We start from the raw sequence: 22,869 nt of genomic DNA, 5'->3' as shown, positions 1-22,869 counted from the left end.
ATGTGTCATCCAATTTAAGACTCCAATCCTTCCGTGATTTAGAAACTACCTTAGCCAAAATCTCTTTTAGTTCCCTATTAGAGACCTCAACCTGCCCACTAGTTTGGGGATGATACTCCAAACCACGACGATGTTGGACACTGACTTTAGACAGTATAGATGTAAGTTTCTTTTCTTTAAAGTGCATTCCCCTATCACTAATAACGACCCTAGGGACACCAAATCAGGGAAAAATAATCTTTTTAAACATTTTAATCACGGTCTTGGCATCACAGTTAGGCGAAGCAATCACTTCCACCCATTTAGACACATAATCTATAGCTACCAATATATACCTATTACCTTTACTAGATAGGAATGGTCCTTCGAAATCAATGCCCCAGACATCAAAAACCTCGACCTCTAGAATGACATTTTGTGGCATCTCATGTCTCTTAGAAATATTCCCAGAGCGTTGGCAAGCATCACAGGCTAAAACAAACACTTTAGCATCTGCAAATAAGGTAGGCCAGTAAAAACCAGATTGAAGTACCTTAGCCAAGGTTCACGATGGACCGTGGTGACCACCATAAGAGGATGAACGACAGCCTTCTAAGATTTATTTGGTCTCCCACTGCGGAATATACCGTCTGTACAGACCGTCTGCACACTCCTTAAATAAATAAGGATCATCCCAGAAGTATTGCTTGACGTTGTAAAGAAACCGCTTCCTCTGCTGATAAGACAGGTTTGGTGGCAGGTCGCCACTGAAAACGTAGTTAGCCAAATATGCATATCATGGATCATGGTTAGTATTAGTAAAAATAGCAAATAAGGAATCATCGGGAAAAGAATCATCAATAGGTAGAGGATCCTCTCCCTCCTGCTACGCCAATCGCGACAGATGATCAACTACTACATTCTCGGCACCCGTCTTATCTTTGATTTGCAGATCAAATTCTTGGAGAAGGAGTATCTATCTCAACAGTCGTGGCTTAGCTTCCTTCCTAGCAAAAAGGTGTCTCAGCGCTGCATGGTCAATAAAAATAGTAACTTCCGACCCTATCAAATAAGAGCGAAATTTCTCCAGCGCATAAACCACAGCTAACAGCTCCTTCTCAGTAGTGGTGTACTTCACTTGAGCCTCATCCAGAGTTCGGCTCGCATAGTAGATCGCATTTAAAGCCTTGTCTTTCCGCTGGCCTAACACCACTTCAAGTGCATAATCACTAGCATCGCACATGACTCAAATGGCAGATCCAAGTTACGAGGCTGGATAATCGGTGCTGAAACCAAGGCCTTCTTTAACCTGTTAAAAGCAGAAAGACACTCATCAGTAAAAATAAAGGGAGCATCCTTAAGTAACACCTGTGTAAGTGGTTTAGCAATTTTAGAAAAGTCCTTGATGAACCGGCGATAAAAGCCAGCATGACCATGGAAACACCTCACTCCTTTAACATTAACAGGAGGAGGCAATTGTTGAATCACTTGCACTTTTGCTTTATCAACCGCAATGCCCCTATAAGAAACTAAGTGCCCTAAGACAACTCCCTCGTTGACCATAAAGTGTCACTTCTCCCAGTTGAGCACAAGATTGACCTTAATGCAGCGCTGCAACACTTTATCAAGGTTAGACAAACAGTTATCAAAATCACTTCCATAGACGCTAAAATCGTCCATAAAGACCTCCATAATAGACACTATTTATTCAGAAAATATCTCCATCATACACCTTTGAAAGGTGGTAGGGGCATTACACAAACCAAAAAGCATTCTACGATAAGCAAAAACACCTTGAGGACAAGTGAAAGTAGTCTTTTCCTGATTATCCGGATGAATAGGATCTGAAAGAACCTTGAATACCCATCTAAATAACAGAAAAACATATGGGAGGCTAACCTTTCTACCATCTGATCAATGAAAGGAAGGGGAAAATGATCTTTCTTTGTGGCGGCATTTAGCTGTCTGTAGTCTATGCACATCCGCCAACCAATTACTACTCGAGTAGGTATCAATTCATTTTTATCATTCTTAACCACATTAGTTCCTCCTTTCTTAGGAACCACCTGAACTGGACTCACCCATTTAGAATGACCAACAGAGTAGATAATACCTGCATCTAGTAGCTTCATTACCTCAGCCATCACAACATCTTGCATATTCTGATTTAGTCTGCGCTGATCCTGTCTGCAAGGTTTGTGATCTTCCTATAACTCAATCTTGTGCATACAAATATCAGGGCTAATGCCCTTAATATCATCCAATGTACCCATCGCTTTCCTGTTTTTCTTAAAAACAGCTAACAAAGCGGTTAACTATTTATCATCCAATTTAGCACTAACAATGACTGGATATTGCTCTGTATCATCTAAGAATGCATATTTAAGATGAGAAGGAAGAGGCTTACGCTCAGGTACCTTTACCTCCATAGCGCAAAGAGTATTTACCAATTGTTATACCCTCTCTCCTTCAGCGTCGGTGAGTTCACGCTCATCTATTGCGGCTTCAAGCAAATCCAACACAGCGTCATTGTTTTCCTGGTTATCTGCACACTCATCTAGCAACATTAAAGCTTCCAGTGGATCCTTAATCAAGGAATCCGACCAGAACACATAAACAGACTTATCAACGATATCAACTGAATAACAAGTATCCTCTATCATTGGTCTAGCAAGTGTACCGGGCAAACTGAAGGTGATAGCGTCATCCCCCACTGCAAGAGTCAAACGCCCTTGTTTGACATCAATAATAGCCCTAGCTGTACATAAGAATGGTCTTCCTAGTATAATTGTGGTCCGGGTATCCTCAGCTATGTCTAAGACAATGAAGTCTACTGGTATAAAGAACTTGCCTACTTTAACAGGCACATCTTCTAGGATACCTAAGGGTCGTCTAACCGATCTATCAGCCATCTGGAGGGTGATATTAGTCATTTTAAGGTGACCCATATTAAGCTTCTTGCAGACGGAGTAGGGCATGATGCTGACACGGGCTCCTAAATCACAGAGAGCCTTATCTATCACTTCATTTCCTATGGTACAGGTAATAGAGAAACTGCCCGGGTCTTTCATTTTAGGTGAAGCTTTATTAGGAATTAAATTACTAGACTCTTCCATAAAAGCAACAGTCTCGAATTCACTCAGCTCTCTCTTACGCGTCAAAATATCTTTCATAAATTTTGCATAAGAAGGTACCTGAGTAATTAGTTCAGTAAAAGGAACGGTCACCTGAAGACTCCTGACCACATCCACAAATTTACCGTACTAACGCTCGACCTTGGCATCTTTCAGATGTCCCGGATAAGGAATTATGGTAGCAATAAGCGGGTCTGCGACTTTCTCTTTACCTTTGTCTAGACGTGGCATCTCCATAGCAGGGGAAGAGGACACAGCAGAAGGTTTAGACTTCAAAACAGTATCTGCACTGTTACTTGTACTCGATCGAGTACAATTTCCACTAGATCGAGAACTTTCTTTAAGGGAATTACTCGATCGAGGAACACATACCTCTTGATTGAGTTCTTCGATTTGAGCACTCCTCGATCGAGACCTTACATCACTTGATCGATGACTTTCAGAGGAGAAACTGCTCGAGCGAGTACCAGATTCACTCGATCGAGCATTTGGACGATGTTCAGCAGAGACCTCGTCAATGTGTTCTTCCAAAATAGTTTCTGGAGTTTTATCAACAAGTATATCAGCATTTTCCGGCATTTTTGGTCCATCATAAGAAGGACCACTACGGAGATTGATTGCATTAAGCAAGTCACAAGGAGATGAGCGATTCACTTGATTTATTTGCTCGGATGTAAGTTGTGCGACTTAGTCTTGCAACTTTTTTATAGAATCTTCAGCTCTATATGAATTTCTCTCGAGTTGAAGTGCTAGGGATACCACCAAAGACTTTAACTCTGCAATTTATACATTTGTAGAAGGTGAATCGACTTGTTGTGGCATCGGATTAGGAGGACTAGAAGTACTTAGCATGGTTAAATCTTCATAAAGTTTAGAGAACGGAACTCCTTGCTTATATTGTTGGTAAGCACGAACTCGTTCTACATGCGCCATACAAGTAATAGGATCGTGTCCTTCGGTACCGCATCTACCACAAATCACCTCTTGTTTAATCATGGCATGGACTTGCTCATGTTCACCTTAAGTTTGTAGAATCTCCGAATTATCAAACCTTGCATTAAGACTTTCCACTTCAGCCACTAGAGATTCGCAAACTCTTTCATTCACTCGTCTACCCCCTCTGGGATTCCCATACTCGGCTATATGAATGGCCATTTCTTTAATAAGGCGCCATCCCTTGTCATCTTCAACATTTTTCTGAAATCTCCCTTTGGCTTCATTATCCAACACGACCCTTTGATCAGCATATAACCCATTGTAATATTAGGTGCATAAGAACCATCGTTGGAAACCATGATGAGGTACAGAGCGAACTAACTTCTTGAACCTAGTCCAAGCTTCATTCAAATCCTCAGTGGACAATTGTGTAAAAATGGTGATTTGGCCTCTCAGTGCGTTGGTGCGCTGTGGTGGAAAATACCTTCTGTAGAATGCTAAGGCTAAGGAATTATAGTCAGTAACACCGACAGTTTCCCTATCCAAGTCTCTCAACCATTCCTGGCCGTCATCAGTCTAAGAAAAAGGACTCCCTTGACCCTATCCTGTGTCACCCCACCAGGTAAAGGAATAGTAGAACAATACTCCGTAAACAGCTCTATATGGTTACATGGATCGTCGCCAGCTACCCCCTTGAAGAGATTCCTCTCAACCAACTGTATGTAGGATGGATGAATTCCAAAGGTGCCCGCGTCTGCAGTACGAAGCAGGAAACCTTTAGGTAGAGAATCCACCGTAGGTTCTGAGAGACTGGCGATGTTCGGCATTTTAGCAATAAAGTTAGAAGAACAGCAGGTATGACAATGCCCTCTTCTAGGACAGATTTCTTGCAACACAGTTAAAGCACTAGAGAAAAATATGAGATTAATCTCAAGGAATAAATTCATTAAGACGAGAGACAAACTTTAAATAAAGCAACAAAATTACGCCACCTCCCCGGCAACGGCGCCAAAATTTGACAAGGCTGCCGCAACCCTATCAAAAATAAAACCAACTGGTCCCTATAAAATATAGTAGAGGCAGTCGAGTATCGAATCCACAGGGAGATGGAAAAATGTATGCTAAACTTGTTGGAGTTAGTGTCCTCCACAATAGTGCGTTTACATATATAATAAATCTCATTAAAGGAATATCATAATAAATTTATTTATTTGATCCTAGTCAGCTGATCAACGTATATCGGTAACGGTTGGCCAACTAGGGTTTGACGTTACTGTCGTGAGACGACGGTGTTCAGCTGATCCCTTTCGGTCACACCTAAAAGAACGAGCCCCAACACGAAAGCTAATTAATTGTATGAGATACAATTTAAATTAGTCCCTTGTATAAATTGACTAAGAGTTAGTCGATTAAATTGATTTAGAGAGATATCGAGTTGTGAACTCGAGGTACGGAAATTATTATTTAATTATGCGATAATTGAATAATAAATTATTTGACACGGGAATTAATGATTAAGCAGTTAATTATTAAATTGGTACTAGTTGACTAATGTGATTAGTATTGGTACGTAAACTATATGTGTAGCGGTACGCATATATTTACGGAGTGATTTAGACGAAATTAATTGGAAGCATTTAAACATGATACGATGTTTGAATAAAATTTACACGTATTTGTGCGACAAATATAAGAACCAAAATGGACCCGTAAATGGGACATTGGACCGTGTAAATGGAGTGTAGTAGATGATTATAGACATAATCATTTCACTTTACTTGTTGGTTCTTCCATAAGTCATCTTATGATCACTTGCATGTGATATAAGATTGGAAAAAAATAAAAACAAGTGCACTCCCTCACTCCACTAGTTCCACCCGCCACTTTCACTCATAAAACACTCTAATTGTTGTTCATTTTTACACTTCTTCTTTTGGTGTGTTTGCATGTGAAAAATAATTGGTCTTTCTCTCTAAAAAAATCATAAGCATCATTTTACTAAGAAGTTAGTATCAAAATTTTATTACTAAGATGTTAGTAATATTTACATATTATCAAGGGTAGTCTGACTTATATCTAGTTAATATTAGTAAGGTTGTTGGGTAAGTTCTTGGGTGGATTAAGGAAGGAGACCTTCTACTTCGGAGGTTGGTTTTTGGAGGATCTTCCATATTTATATAGCTCAAGAACAAACTAGTAAGGTGAACTAGTTTGTGCCCATTTTACCATAAAATCAATGTAAGGAAATTGTTTTTTCCTTATACTTTCATTTTTATGCTTTCATATTAGCATGCATGTTACATAGATCACCTAAATGACAAATTATGAGATAATTTAATTTTTATTAGAGAGTCTAATATGGATCTATGATCTTTCAAGTGGTATAAGAGCTTAGGCTTGTAATTAGCATGTTGATTTAAGCATTTTAATGAATTATGAGATAATTTATAAAAACTCAAAAATTGTGTTAGAAGAGGTTTTAGCACGAAATTTTTGGGACATGTATACCTACTGATCTCAAAAGGTTTGTGGTATTGTTTGGTGATTTTTGAAGTTATTTTGCTATTTTTAATGATTTTTGGTAGAAAACCGAGTTAAAAGTTGATTCGGTACATGGATTTTTTATGGTATTTCATGCATGTTTTCTACTGATTGAATGAAAAAAGTTGAAGGTTGTTTCGAATTTTTTGCATGTTTATTGATTTTATGAGATAAAAGTCGATAAAAATAAAATTAATTAATCATAATTTCGAAACATTTGATTCTGCCAATGATAAATTTATGTACATTTAAAAATATTATTTAAATGTTAAAAGTGATTTTGAATGTGTGTTTTCACTTTGTTTTGATGTCTATTGGTTTTAGTGGTTAAAAACCGATAAATAACGATCTTTTTCTTTAAAAAATTTTATCCGGATTTTTTGGGCAATTTTTCTGATATTTTGGTGTTCTTGGGAGTGTTCCAAAATACTAAAAAATTTTATTTCATTTTTTGGGTAATTTTTCAATTATTTTGTATTTTTACTTAAATATTATGATTTTACCGATCAAATTAGCAAAATATCACCAAATCAAACTAATTAGTTATCATAAAATTAGTAAGGACTAATTTTGAGGTTCAAAACATTTTGGATAATTAGTTTGGACTTAAATGAGATTTAAGAGTTGATTATTGATTTTTACATGTTAAAAATCGATTAAATCCACAAAAACCGAGATGGATACCAACGAATGATAGATAGGGCGATTTTGGCATCATTTTACAGCATTTTAAGCATATTTATTTAAGTTGAATGAATGATTGTCATTTATTTAAAGTATTTATCTTGTTGTACCTAGTATGGCCTAGTTAATTTTAATCGTTATTACTCGAAATGAATGGGAATATCGATTTGTTTGTAATTAAATACGATCTCGTATCGTCGGTTTGTAATTAATTAATAGTTTTATTTATTTTATTAATTAATGTATAATAGGAATAGCTATGTAATTCGATTGTAATAGTTATTCTTACCAGCGTTTCCAAAAGACGGATTACATCGAGACGGAGTCTATTTTTTGGAAGGTGGTCCAAATCCCACAAGAAGGAGCCACTTTTGGAATGAAGAGGCAAAGGACCAAGGAGTTGGTTTCCGAAATGTAATAGACTAGTTTTTATTAACTAGGTTGCCATACTAGGATTTATTCATATGCTTACTTGTTTGCTTGTTTTTATGTTCGCATGCCAAAATCGCCATTCACATGCATTTTATCTTCGCGATTGTAAATTCACCTTATTTACATTCACCGACTTAGTTCACTTATAGGGAATTTATAACTAAATTGACAAGATCTCTCACATAACTAAAATTGAGATTAGCCTTACCAATTAGTAACACCTATGAATCTCTTGTTCATTAGAGCCACGCTCGCCCAAGCGGCGTGTTCTCTTTTTACCTTGGGTAAGTAGGGTGGTAAATGGTTATCACACGCTAAAATTGGTTGGACTCAACGGGATATAAGACGGTCTTGTATTCCGGGGCTAGTAGATGGATTTAAGGAAATTCGTCGACCAAGAGTTCTAGAGGTAGAATTAGTCAACGTGACTTACCGAATTTACACAATTATGGGATGTTTCGCCCAAGCGATGCTCATTTTTGTTTAATATTTGGGTCTTGGAATCATTTATATAATTTAGTGGGAGATCATTATATAAATGTTAAAACTTGTTAAAGATGTTTCACAAGTAGAATTAAAACATTGAATGTTAATTTTTCCTATTTTACGTTCATTCTCATAAATGTATGACATCGCGCATTTCATCCTCCTTTCTCTATTTATTTTTATACTCGTTTTGTTCTATCATAGGAAGCGGTTTCTTTAAAGGAATACGGTAGAAATGATTGGTAACATGATTTAATAATTCACCTACATAATACAACAGTTATTGCGATTATTATACAACTTAACATCTATACATATTTAAAAAGGAGGTTTTCATGTTGCAAACTCTTATTACGAGTTTAAAAGGAAGTCACATTTTATCAAGAGAGTCTTGATTTCGGAAGTGACACCTCCGTCATGATGATGACATATTAGTTTTAATTACTCAAGAGTAATTCAAAAGTTTACGAAAAGAGTTTTCAAAAATACTTATAATACTCCAGCATGATACTGTCAAATGGCTCACTTCGAGAAAGGCCAAATCGATTCGTGATGCGCTAAAGAGTTTAGGCATATGATAACAATTGAACGGTTAGGTAGTCCAATTTCGCAAGAAGTTAAGATTTTGCCACATGTTAAACTCACTTTATAGTAATTCACTCTTACTAAGTGTATAAAATATCACGAATGATATGAAGAGAGGTCTTCATGAGATTCATTTTTGCTTGATTGAAGCAAAGAGGAATGTGAAAGTGAGTGGGAGTTAAGAAGTATCAACCCTAGATGTATGCGATAAGAACAAAGTTGAAAGAGACATCTACTCAATGGATAGGCTAGTTCCACTATCTTGGTATGAGATACCAAGTACGGATCATTTCTTTGTAAAGAAGTTTACATGAATTGATAAAACGTAAGACGTTTGGCATAGGACATTTTTGTATCGAAATGGTGCTAGAGTAGCAATGATTTAAATAGGGACAAATGCACCTAAATTTGGTTTTAAAAGAATGTAATCATCTATGTTTATACATAGAAGACATCACTCATGTGATTTAAAACAAAATATTGTACCTACTCCTATGATAACTTGGTGGTTGGTTTAGACCACTTAAGTTAGATGAATTTTACATTCTTCACGAAAACTAAATGTTATACTATCTTGTAGATTTTAAAGTCTCTAATCTGGTGAACCCAATTGATCAAACCTCAAGTAAATTCGTTTCAAACGAGTAAACGAAAAGCACATTAAACAACCATTTGATTGTGAGTCTTATGGTATGTGTGCATGTATTATGTTTTCTTTTGTGGAAAAGAAACACAATATTGAGGTGATTGACCATATACATACGGATGTGTAAGGCTGATAGTTGGTAATATACATACTTGGTTACTTTTACCGTAATGTTAAGTAGATATGAAAATCTCGTATCTATTTAATAAGACATAAAAGTGATTTTTGAAACGTGGAATATTTTCAAAATGAAGTAGTAAACCAAAAGCACGTCAAGATCAATATGTTGATCGGAAGTTTCAAGGTAATGACTTTGAAGATCAAATGGGTAATATCAAGTAATGATCTTGATAATCACTAAGAAGGTTGTGAACCAGTTCACATAATACCTTCTCCTTGGGACACCATAGAGTATGGTGTAGTCAAGTATATAAACCGAACTTTATGAGATATAGTTTAAGGTTTTTCGTAATTTTATAAGCTATTTTCTCACTAAAAGTTTAAAACCCGACTATGATAGCCTTAATGACTCCATATGAGATATGGATAGGGAGAGTCCCTAACTTGTCTTTTTATACATTTGGGATCATAAATGTTTATGTTCAGAACCAATTTGTGTATCTGTGAGGGTTATCCAAAATTAAACCACATGGTTTTTTACTCCTCCAAAACGAGAACAAAGAGTTTGTGGCTCATAATACTGTCTTTCCAGAAAGATTTTCATTTTCTGGAAGACAGAGTGAGAGAAATTTTGAACTTTTGGAAGTCCAAGACCCACAAACTGAGTATAATGTAAGAAGACGTTCTTTATTGTGGCTCAGTGGTTATAAGGAGATAATATTGCGTTACTTTTCAAAAGTGACGAATCTTAAACCCTCATCAAAGGCTTTTCTATTGTATGAACTCTATGTGATGGCGTGTCACCATGCAATTCGAATTGATCTCCTTGCACATGATGCGATAGGGAAGGAAACACGAGATGTTTTTGAGTCTTGATTTAAGGTGAATACTTTGGTTGGTTACCTTGATCTTGCCGTAAAGGTTACATAAGATGTTTAAAATTTGGGCTTGTTATAAAGAGTTTGTGACAACCCAAATGCCTTTAGCAATTCGTATGGTCTTAGCAATATAGCGTCTCATGAGGATGAGTTTAGGCAAAAGGATAACGAAACTTTCTCCTTGAATGTATCTTATGAAGGGAGAAGTTTTGTTGATGTTGTCAATGCTAAGAAGCCTAGCATGCTTGAAAGATCCCTTTTGTGATCTTTATACGTCAAAGAGTTGGAACTTTGGGTTCAATCATGTAATCTATCAAAACGGTATTACTCGAGTGTCGAGATAACATGATGATACATGGAGTTTAGTGGGAGCTAAAGTGAGTTTTTTAGTCTAAAATATGTGCTTGACATATTAGTGACTAGAAATGTAGCTAAGGTGATATTTCTTGGTCAAAAATATGTGCTTGACATATTATTGACTAAAAATGTAGCTAAGGTGATATTTCTTAGTCTAACTATGTGTTTGACATATTAGTGACTAGAAATATTCTCGGGTGAATAATTGACAGTATCATGGTGCATCTTAAATATCCAGATCACATGAGATAGATCTCCATGGATATTAGCATTATAGTCAAGAGACTTATGTGATAAGATTCTTGACTCGTTCAAGTTGTTGAACAATAAATATGATCTCTTGTGCTTCCGCTGCAGGATCTATTAAATATGCTAAAAGCTTCTCTCGTCGGGACTTATCATGTTGAGAATATGAGAAGTCATTACCAATCATTTCCTAGTGAGTGTCACTAGATGATTAATCAAGAGCATCCTTGAGTACTTGAGAAGCACTGAGGATTTACTCTTGTTGTTTGGAGAAATTTATGAATTTCGTGTAAAAGGATTACACGGAAACATTCCTATGCTTATAAGATGTTATGGGCCTTGTTAAGGAATCGTTAGCATGTAAGAGTGTTATGTGCATAAAGAATAATATGTATAAGAAGTTATACATATATGTCTAAGAAGTTATACATGTATAAAGAAGATATGTATGAGGAGTCATATATACATAAAAGATGTCATATGAAGAATGTGTATGTATAAGTGTTATACGTACAAATCATAAACGAAAAGCTAAGTACATTACAACATCCAATGTTGTAAAAGAGATAGTTGATAACCGGAATTTAATGGAACTAGAGTAGTTCCGTTAGCCGAATATCGTCTCCCGAGAAACTGTGAAAACAGTGGGAGTGTTTGACTGGCTTTAGAGCCAGAGTCTAAAAACTTGTTTAGACATGTACTTAGAAAGGCTCTATGTGATGAAAATATTGCATAGAACAAAGGAAAATTGCAATGGAAATTAGAGTGATGCAACTGTTGCTAATCCTCTAACCAAAGCCGTTGGCATAAGGTAGTCATGATGGTTATGTCATCTCAATGTGATTGAGCATGAAAGAAATGTAGATCTATATACAAACTAACATACTCATATATGTTGAAATTAATTTGTCATAAAATTAAATACGGATTTTATGCATGCAAACAATATAATAAAATAGAGAAGAAATCATATCCTTACAATGGTATTTCGGTTTAATGGGGCACAAAAGAAATCTCCTCTTCTTTTGTTCTTGAGCTTTCCTTTAATGGAAGAACAAGATCCAAGTGTAGGATCTCTCCTTAGGAATAATACCCAAAGCTAACTCTTAATCTAATTAATATTATTTGAGCTAGTATAATATTAATCTAGTGAAAAATTGAACCAAAATTGTTTGGTTTTTGGGTTCTCAAAACCGGTTGAGAGAGAGGGATTTTTGGAGGATTTTATCTTTCTAAAACTTAATCCCTTTTGGAAGTTGGATGAATGAATGAAATCTTACACACTATTACATGTAGTGTATGTTAAAAATAAAAGACAAAACCCTTTGCCCTTTTCTTTTGTGAACCGTGTAAGAGGAGAGGAGAGGGGAAGAAAAAGACCCAATGCATGCATTAGTTTGCCTTCACAAGGTAAATAGGGTTGCATGGCTACTCTCCCTTTTTAATCATTATGTTTACCACTTAATTGCAAACACAATATTAAGACTAATACTCCTCCAATTTTTCGGTACATTGTATAATATGGATTCCATATTATTTTTGTCAATTGTCAATATGCCACATGTCACATGTCACATAAATTTGTTATGTATTTTTAACATATTAAAAATCAACGTATTAGTAAAAATACGTCATATACAAAATCGACTTAGTAATTCATAATTACTTGTACCAAAATATTTTATTGTTTATAAATCGCATTTATAATAATTCATTCAAATTTAATTGTTTCCTTAAACAATAATTTCATCCGAGTAATGATACAATTCAATTACTCAGACCATATCTCATTTAATCACATTTCAATTTGATACGTAAATTTTACTTCCAAAATCGTCCGTCAATTTTTCAAGTAATTTAATTAACTCGTAACATTATACGATTAATTAAATGATCAATTAAGAGTATTGCCCTATAGGTATGACCTAGGGGGTCAACTGATCACCACCGTCACACGACAGTAATGTCAAACTCTAGTCAGCCAATCATTACCGATATATGTTGACCAGTTGACAGTAACAAAATTACTTCCCAATTCTATTCTTTAAAATGAGATTTAATAATGATATTTAAATCACATGATCGCACTATTGTTGAGGACACATTTCCCAACAATCTCCCACTTGTCCTCGACAAGTGTGCGTCACCAATTCTCTTGTCCTATTACTATCTCCCACTCAATGCAAGGTGTCTTTCAGGTCGTACTTGCAAGTGATCATATCGAGAGTGGTTTCCTTGATCTGGAGAATAACTGATTGACCGGACTTATCTATCATAGATACTTTCGGAGCGTGGCCACGCATTTCCAGTTCATTACTCCTCGAGTGGCCCTGAGATATTGTTATAACCCTGACTAGGGGTGGACAATTCCTATCGCACTCATTCCCTTCGACTAGCCTGACCATCATAACCCAAAATATGCCCATTTGACCCCATTTACGAAGGTCGTAGTAACACAAATCAAAGTTAATCAAACTGTGCCATCTTAGGTGAATAGTCTTTAGTCAAAAGAATCGACTCATTAGAATACTATAGTAGCTCTCGCCACGACCAGGCTATATAAATTTGCCGAACTCTATAAGCGGTCATAAGGCCCGACAAAATGTTCCTAATAATCTGCCTATGTGATCGACTAGTCATCTCACATGACTCTATGGCACTTGAACTTGCCATCAATCGCCTCACACTGTAGTCACTTCGAGACGTCACCTCATACAAGTGACTATGGGCAAATACTATGTTAATCCGTGTTCACTTTAACGGGGTTCAATTGTCTCTACAACCCGTTTGGATGTAACAAAGTATAAATTAAAGATAAAAGACAAATGTGATTATGAACATGAACAAAAACAACACTTTTATTTCATTTCAAAATCTAACAAAAACTTGGTACACGTTTAAGTCCCATGGACGTAACATGTCCATCATGCTTAGCTTGCGATAAAGGCTTGGTGAGCGGATCGGCTATGTTGTCATCCGTCCCAACCTTATAAATCGCAATTTCCTTTCTTTCAATGAAATCTCTTATTACATGATACTTTCTAAGTACATGTCTAGATCTATTACTAGACTTTGGCTCCTTAGCTTGGAAGATCGTCCCACTATTATCACAATAGAGAGTGATGGGATCATTGGCGGTAGGTACTACTTTTAGACCTTCCGTGAATTGCACGATCCAAACAGACTTCCTTAGCAGCGACTTCGATCTTTGCGATGTACTCACCTCCGTTTTAGAATCATGATTCTGACTTCCTTGAAGCTTCTCCACTCTACGGCACCACCATTGAGCATAAATACGAAACCGACTTGTGATTTCAAGTCATCTCTATCTGTTTGAAAACTTGAGTCCGTGTATCCATTAACACGCAACTCAGTGTCACCTCCAAACACAAGGATAGAATCCTTAGTTCTTCTCAAGTACTTAAGGATGTTCTTGACAGCAATCCAGTGACTCTCACCTGGATTTCCTTGATATCTACTCGTCATGCTCAAGGCATACGAGACATCAAGACGTGTGCATATCATGGCATACATGATTGATCCAACAGCGGAAGCATAAGGGATCAACTTCATGCGTTCAACATCATGGGGTTCGGAGGGACATTGAGTCTTGCTCAATATCGTCCCGGTTACCATAGGTACCAAACCCCTTTTGGATTTGTCCATCTTTGAACCGTCGAAGAATCTTATCGACATAAGACTCTTGACTTAGTGCCAATATCCTCTTGGATCTATCTCTATAGATCCGGATACTTAATATGCGTTGTGCCTCTCCTAAATCCTTCATTTGGAAGTGGTTACCTAACCACTTCTTAACAGAAGACAACATTGGAATATCATTTCCAATGAGTAGTATGTCATCGACATATAAGATTAGGAACACAACATTGCTCCCACTGAATTTCATGTATAAACATGGTTCCTCAACACTTCGAGTGAAACCATTTTCCTTTATCACATGATTGAATCGATGATTCCAACTTCTAGATGCTTGCTTAAGACCATAAATGGATCTCTTAAGCTTGCACACTTTGTTAGCATTTTTAGAATCAACAAAACCTTCGGGTTATATCATGTACACCTCCTCTTCTAAATGCCCATTTAGAAAAGCGGTTTTGACATCCATTTGCCATATTTCATAATCATGAAATGCGGCGATCGCTAACAAAATCCGTATGGATCTTAGCATGGCTACGGGGCGAAGGTCTCATCATAATGGAGACCTTGGACTTGGGTAAATCCCTTTGCCACTAGCCTAGCTTTGTAGACATCGTCATGTCCTTCTATGCCATTTTTGACCTTGAATATCCATTTGCATTGGAGGGGTCTTGCCCCTTTAGGCAAATCTACCAAGTCCCAAACTTGGTTTTCATGCATAGAATCCATTTCGGACTTCATGGCTTCAAGCCATAAGGAGGAATTTGGACTAGAGATTGCGGCCTTGTAGGTGGCGGGCTCATCACTTTCCATAAGCAATACATCGAGTGTTCCATCTTCCTCGATAAGTCCCACATATCGATCGGGATGGCGAATTACTCGGCCCGTCCTTCTTAGTGGAGGAGGTACAACCGCGTTAGACGACGAAGGAACATCTTCTTGCGTCTCTTCCTCGGTTTGTGGCTCTTGAACTTCGTCAAGTTCAAAATTTCTCCCACTCTGTCTCTTAGAAATAAATTGACTTTCTAAGAAGACAGCCTCACTAGACACAAATACTTTGTTTTCTTGAGGTTTGTAGAAGTAGTATCCTCGACAATGCGAGGGGTAACCTACAAAGGTGCATTTTTCGGATCTTGGGGCAAGCTTATTGTCGGCTTTAGTCTTGACGTAAGCATCACATCCCCAAATCCTCATATAGGATATATTGGGAACCTTTCCCGTCCACATCTCATATAGAGTCTTTTCGGTGGATTTAGTGGGACTATTGTTCAAAGATCTAATTGCGGTTTGAATCGCAAATCCCCAAAACGAGTTCGGTAACTCGGTTTGACTCATCATGGATCGAACCATATCAAGTAGGGTTCGATTCCTCCTTCAGCGACACCATTGAGTTGTGGTGTTCGGGTGGAGAAAGTTGTGATATAATACCACAACCTTTCAAGTGTGAATCAAATTCAAGGCTAAGGTATTCACCACCACGATCGGAACGTAGTGCTTTTACCTTTTTGTTCAATTGGTTCTCTACTTTGTTTTGAAATTCCTTGAATTTCTCAAACGCTTCACTCTTATGTTTCATTAAATAGACATGCCCATGTCTACTTAAGTCGTCGGTGAAGGTTATAAAGTAGTCATAATTACCACGAGCGGTGATACTCATTGGTCCACACAAATCGGTGTGTATGAGTCCCAATAGTTCACTAGCTTGTGTCCCTTTACCACTAAAAGGATTACGAGTCATTTTGCCAAGTAGGCAATATTCGCATGTACCAAATGATTGATAATCAAATGGTGTAATCACATTAGTAGAAATTAATCTTTTGATGCGATTCTCGTTTATGTGACCTAATCGACAATGCCAAATGAACGCTTCACTTGGGTCACTTGTTTTGAGTTTCTTTGATTGAATGTTATAAATATCATTAGTCGGATTTGAGGTCTCTAAAATGTAAATGCCATTGATAGAGGAAGCTTGGCCTATAACCAAGTCGTTCCTAGAAATAGTACAACGATTGTTCTTAATGACAAAACAAAAACCGTCCACGTCTAGCATGGCGATTGAAATAATGTTTTTAGAGAGCGTAGGCACATAAAAACAATTATGTAAATACAACTCAAATCCGTTTGGCAAAGCTAGAACATAAGTTCCTTTGGATTCGGCCGCTACCCGAGCTCCATTTCCAAGGCGTAGATCCACATCTCCCTTGCTAAGCCTCTCCACATCTCTTAAACCCTGTAAATGATTACAAAGGTGAGAACCACAACCGGTATCTAGTACCCATGTCGTAGTGGAAGTATAATTTATATCAATAACATAAATTTCTTTAGGAATTGTACCTTTTGGAGCAATGAGTCCTTCCCTTATATTTCGCAAATACAAGGGACAATTCCTAAGCCAATGTCCCATGCCATAGCAATAATGGCACTCATCATTAACTTGCTTGAAGTTTTTGATTTTCTTTCCTTTCTTCTTGAACCTCTTGCCCTTTGAAGCAAGAACTTGATTGCTAGAGCTCCCACTAGCTTTGGCATCTTTATCTTCCAGAGACAAAGACCCTATAGATTGTATGAGGTAGTCTTCCTGAGACGGACTCACACGAGGTCTAGTAGTAGTAGGTGGTTTAGAAGAAGTGATGAAGTTAAGGTTTCCATCCGAACCTATCCCGAAATGAAGTTCTCTAGTAGTATCGAAATTGTTGTTGGAGCAAACGTCGTCAAGAACATTGTGATATGACTCAATAGTTATCGGTGCGGTAGCATTTGGTGGATTCATTGTAAAGAACTACAAATATGGAGGAAAAGGAAATATTAACACTTGTCTTTTTAAATCATACTTGCAGATTAACAAGATATGAACATTTATATAGTGACCTCTACCCAACTATAATAAATGATTCCAAGATCCAAATTCATATTAACTTGGGCACGGTATGGCCGATGAAACCCTTATCAATATAACTCGGTAGATTAACGTTTTAATCGATTCTACTTTTAGAACTCTTGGTCGATAAAATTACTCTAATATTTATCTATAGCCCGGAACACATGCAACTACGGTCGCGAATACTTCCGTTGAGCTCAATCCAAATTTCGAATAAATGTGTCCATGATCCAAGTCCACATCAACTTGGGCACGGTATGGCCGATGAAACCCTCATTAACATGAACTCGGTGGATTAACATTCATCACCCACTTCCCCTACGTAACAAGGTTTGTACCCCGGTAGGGCCGAGTGCACTCCCTCGCGAAATAGGTTTTCATGGTTTCTACTATTTGGTAAGGCAATGTCTCAATTGTTTGTTTTAGCGAGAGGTTATGTCAATTTATTATCTATCACGTTTTAAGTGAACTAAAGCGGTGAACTACGATAATTCGAATTGACACGGTCGATAAACTCGATAAAATAAGGATGCATGTTTTAGTTATGGCGATTTAGCGATGCATGCGACATAAAATAAAATGCAAGCATAAAGATAAATAAATCCTAGTATGGCCTTTCCTAAAATAGAAAAACTATTTAACTATTACATATTCGGAAACCAACTCCATTGGTCCCTTGAACTTCGGTTGTGGCACGCATCTCGAGGTAACACCGTCTTTATGTATCGCCGTCTTGAAGAAATCCGTCTTTGGGAACTCCGAGATAAATAAAATTACATAATAAATTACATAATTTCCTATTATACATTTGTAACTAAAATAAAATAAATCTATTAAATTACAAAACGGTGATACGAGATCACAATAAAAAATTACAACCGAATCGATATTCCCATACATTTCGGGAAATACCAATTAAAATCTAAGGCCATACTAAGTAAAATTACATAATTCAAAATTACATAAATTAAAATTTTGACAATCATAAAGAAAATGCAGCATTATAATATGTATGAACATGCTCAATTTTATGCTAAATCGCCTTTAATTAGCCAATATCGTATATTACTCGATTTTTACGGATTTGCGTGATTTCAACATTTTATAATCACAAAAATACATAAACTCATATTTATGCATAAGTTAATTACCCTAACCTCTTAGGACTCGAAATTTAGTCTTCACTAATTATTTGACCATAATTAACCCATATTTACAAAATTGTTCATAAATGGACCAAAAATTACAAAAATAAGCTATTAAACTTCAAATAAATCACAAAATTTCAAATAAATTCAAAATTTGAAATTTAAACTCATGAAAATTCTGGAAAAATTCCATGACACTCATAATGTTCAAAATCTTAGGTTAAAAATTTCGAAAATTTACCGGAAAAACAATGTTGCGGTTTATCGATTTTTTAATAAAATAGATCTGAAAAAGATAATAAAATGCAACATTAGACGTTTTTCCTAAGTCATAGATTATGTTTTATTAATTTTCCACTAATAATGTCACTATTTATGCTATTTTTCTTCAAAAATCCATAAATCATGCAAAAAGACTTCTTTATAGCCAATTATTTTACACACATCTTGTAAAATTGCATGTGACAACATATTAATTTTCTATGACCAGATTCGAAATTTAAATCATATTAACCTATTTTTCACCTAAATCCGAATTTAATAATGAAAAATTCATTTTTCGAGCATAACAAGTCCAAAAATTATGAAAATTTACAGGTTATCTCAAAATAAGATATGTGACAACATATCCAAAAAGCAACTAAAAATTCGAAGTATAGCTAATTTTAGACCAAAAATGACATTTTTACTCATAAAATCATATTTAAATGCCATTATAGTGAAATATGAACAATAAAAATCCGTAAAATTAACCAAAATATCCTAAAACATTTTAGGACCAGAAATATTAATATGCATGGATTAATTTCGTGATATTTCATAATAACACAAATTTTACAAGTTTTATTTGTTATTCTTATAACTCGGAAAAATTTTTAACCGATTTGCATGCAAACAACCGTGGCTCATGATACCGATTGAAAGAAATGTAGATCTATATACAAACTAACATACTCATATATGTTGAAATTAATTTGTCATAAAATTAAATCCGGATTTTATGCATGCAAACAATATAATAAAATAGAGAAGAAATCATATCCTTACAATGGTATTTCGGTTTAATGGGGCACAAAAGAAATCTCTTTTTCTTTTATTCTTGAGCTTTCCTTTAATGGAAGAACAAGATCCAAGTGTAGGATCTCTCCTTAGGAATAATACCCAAAGCTAACTCTTAATCTAATTAATATTATTTGAGCTAGTATAATATTAATCTAGTGAAAAATTGAACCAAAATTGTTTGGTTTTTGGGTTCTCAAAACCGGTTGAGAGAGAGGGATTTTTGGAGGATTTTATCTTTCTAAAACTTAATCCCTTTTGGAAGTTGGATGAATGAATGAAATCTTATACACTATTACATGTAGTGTATGTTAAAAATAAAAGACAAAACCCTTTGCCCTTTTCTTTTGTGAACCGTGTAAGAGGAGAGGAGAGGGGAAGAAAAAGACCCAATGCATGCATTACTTTGCCTTCACAAGGTAAATAGGGTTGCATGGCTACTCTCCCTTTTTAATCATTATGTTTACCACTTAATTGCAAACACAATATTAAGACTAATACTCCTCCAATTTTTCGGTACATTGTATAATAAGGATTCCATATTATTTTTGTCAATTGTCAATATGTCACATGTCACATGTCACATAAATTTGTTATGTATTTTTAACATATTAAAAATCAACGTATTAGTAAAAATACGTCATATACAAAATCGACTTAGTAATTCATAATTACTTGTACCAAAATATTTTACCGTTTATAAATCGCATTTATAATAATTCATTCAAATTTAATTGTTTCCTTAAACAATAATTTCATCCGAGTAATGATACAATTCAATTACTCAGACCGTATCTCATTTAATCACATTTCAATTTGATACGTAAATTTTACTTCCAAAATCGTCCGTCAATTTTTCAAGTAATTTAATTAACTCGTAACATTATACGATTAATTAAATGATCAATTAAGAGTATTGCCCTATAGGTATGACCTAGGGGTCAATCGATCACCACCGTCACACGACAAGTAATGTCAAACTCTAGTCACCAATCATTACCGATATATGTTGACCGATTGTGATAACAAAATTACTTCCCAATTGTATTCTTTAAAATGATATTTAATAATGATATTTAAATCACATGATCGCACTATTGTTGAGGACACATTTCCCAACAGAGCAGTATACTTTAATTGCTGAAGATCGTTATGTAAATATTGGATAGAGTATTGATATTTACATAAGTGATGATCGCATTCATTGTTAGAGTTTCTTTAAGAACTCAATTATTCAGTTTAACTAAAAACATTGAATACCTTGTTTATCTGAATAAAGTTGTGGAGACAATGTTGAACAATATTCAAGTGAATAATATGAACATTGTATTTTGTCCCTAGTCACTTAATGAGGTGAAGTCTCGGAGTGACAAGATTGTAAGTCGATTGATGGTTGTTCAACACCATAAGGTCATGCGTGATGACTAGCCGATTACATAGGCAGAGTGTGTGACACTTTGCCGGACAGTGACCATTTAGAGAGTCCCTAAGTTCTATTATAGACGCTTGGTCGTGGCGGGGATCTCTAAGATGTTCTAATGAGTCGATTCTTTTGACTGGAGACTATTATCTGAGCAAGTGCAGTTTTCGAGTGACTTTGGTTTTTGTCCTAGGTCGTGCCGTGAAAGGAGACCAAAAGGGCATTTACTAGGTCATGGTGATCTGTATTGGGCAATAGGATAGATAGGGCATACAGGAATTGTCCACCCACGTTGGGTAACTATATATCAAGGCCACTCGAGGAGTTAATGACTACAAATGCGTGGCCACGCTCGGAAGTAATCTGTGAGAGATTTTTCCGGTCAGGTAGTCACACTCCCGATCGAGAAAACCACTCGCGATATGTTCGTATGCAAGTGCGACCTGAAAGACACCTTGCATTGAGTGGGAGATTAAAATGGACAAGAGAATTAGTAGCGCACACCTTGTGTCGGACAAGTGGGAGATTGTTGGAGTTAGTGTCCTCCACAATAGTGCGTTTACATAATAAATCTCATTAAAGGAATATCATCAAGATATTTATTTATTTGGTCCTAGTCGCTGATCAACGTATATCGGTAACGGTTGGCCAACTAGGGTTTGACGTTACTGTCGTGAGACGGCGGTGTTCAGCTGATCCCTTTCGGTCACACCTAAAGGAACGAGCCCCAACACGAAAGCTAATTAATTGTATGAGATACAATTTAAATTAGTCCCTTGATTAAATTGACTAAGAGTTAGTCGATTAAATTGATTTAGAGAGATATCGAGTTGTGAACTCGAGGTATGGAAATTATTATTTAATTATGCGATAATTGAATAATAAATTATTTGAGACGAGAATTAATGATTAAGCAGTTAATTATTAAATTGGTACTAGTTGACTAATGTGATTAGTATTAGTACGTAAACTATATGTGTAGCGGTACACATATATTTACGGAGTGATTTAGACGAAATTAATTGGAAGCATTGAAACATGATACGATGTTTGAATAAAATTTACACGTATTTGTGCGACAAATATAAGAACCAAAATGGACCCGTAAATGGGACATTGGACCGTGTAAATGGAGTGTAGTGGATGATTATAGACATAATCATTTCAATTTACTTGTTGGTTCTTCCATAAGTCATCTTATGATCACTTGCATGTGATATAAGATTGGACAAAAATAAAAACAAGTGCACTCCCTCACTCCACTAGTTCCACCCGCCACTTTCACCCATAAAACACTCCAATTGTTGTTCATTTTTACACTTCTTCTTTTGGTGTGTTTGCATGTGAAAAATAATTGGTCTTTCTCTCTAAAAAAATCATAAGCATCATTTTACTAAGAAGTTAGTATCAAAATTTTATTACTCAGATGTTAGTAATATTTACATATTATCAAGGGTAGTCTTACTTATATCTAGTTAATATTAGTAAGGTTGTTGGGTAAGTTCTTGGGTGGATTAAGGAAGGAGACCTTCTACTTTGGAGGTTGGTTTTTGGAGGATCTTCCATATTCATATAGCTCAAGGACAAACTAGTATGGTGAACTAGTTTGTGCCCATTTTACCATAAAATCAATGTAAGGAAATTGTTTTTCCTTATACTTTCATTTTTATGCTTTTATGTTAG

The sequence above is a fragment of the Silene latifolia genome, chromosome Y (assembly GCF_048544455.1).
Source record: "Silene latifolia isolate original U9 population chromosome Y, ASM4854445v1, whole genome shotgun sequence".
In the NCBI taxonomy this organism is placed as follows: domain Eukaryota; kingdom Viridiplantae; phylum Streptophyta; class Magnoliopsida; order Caryophyllales; family Caryophyllaceae; genus Silene; species Silene latifolia.
Note: the sequence above shows the minus strand (reverse complement) of the source record.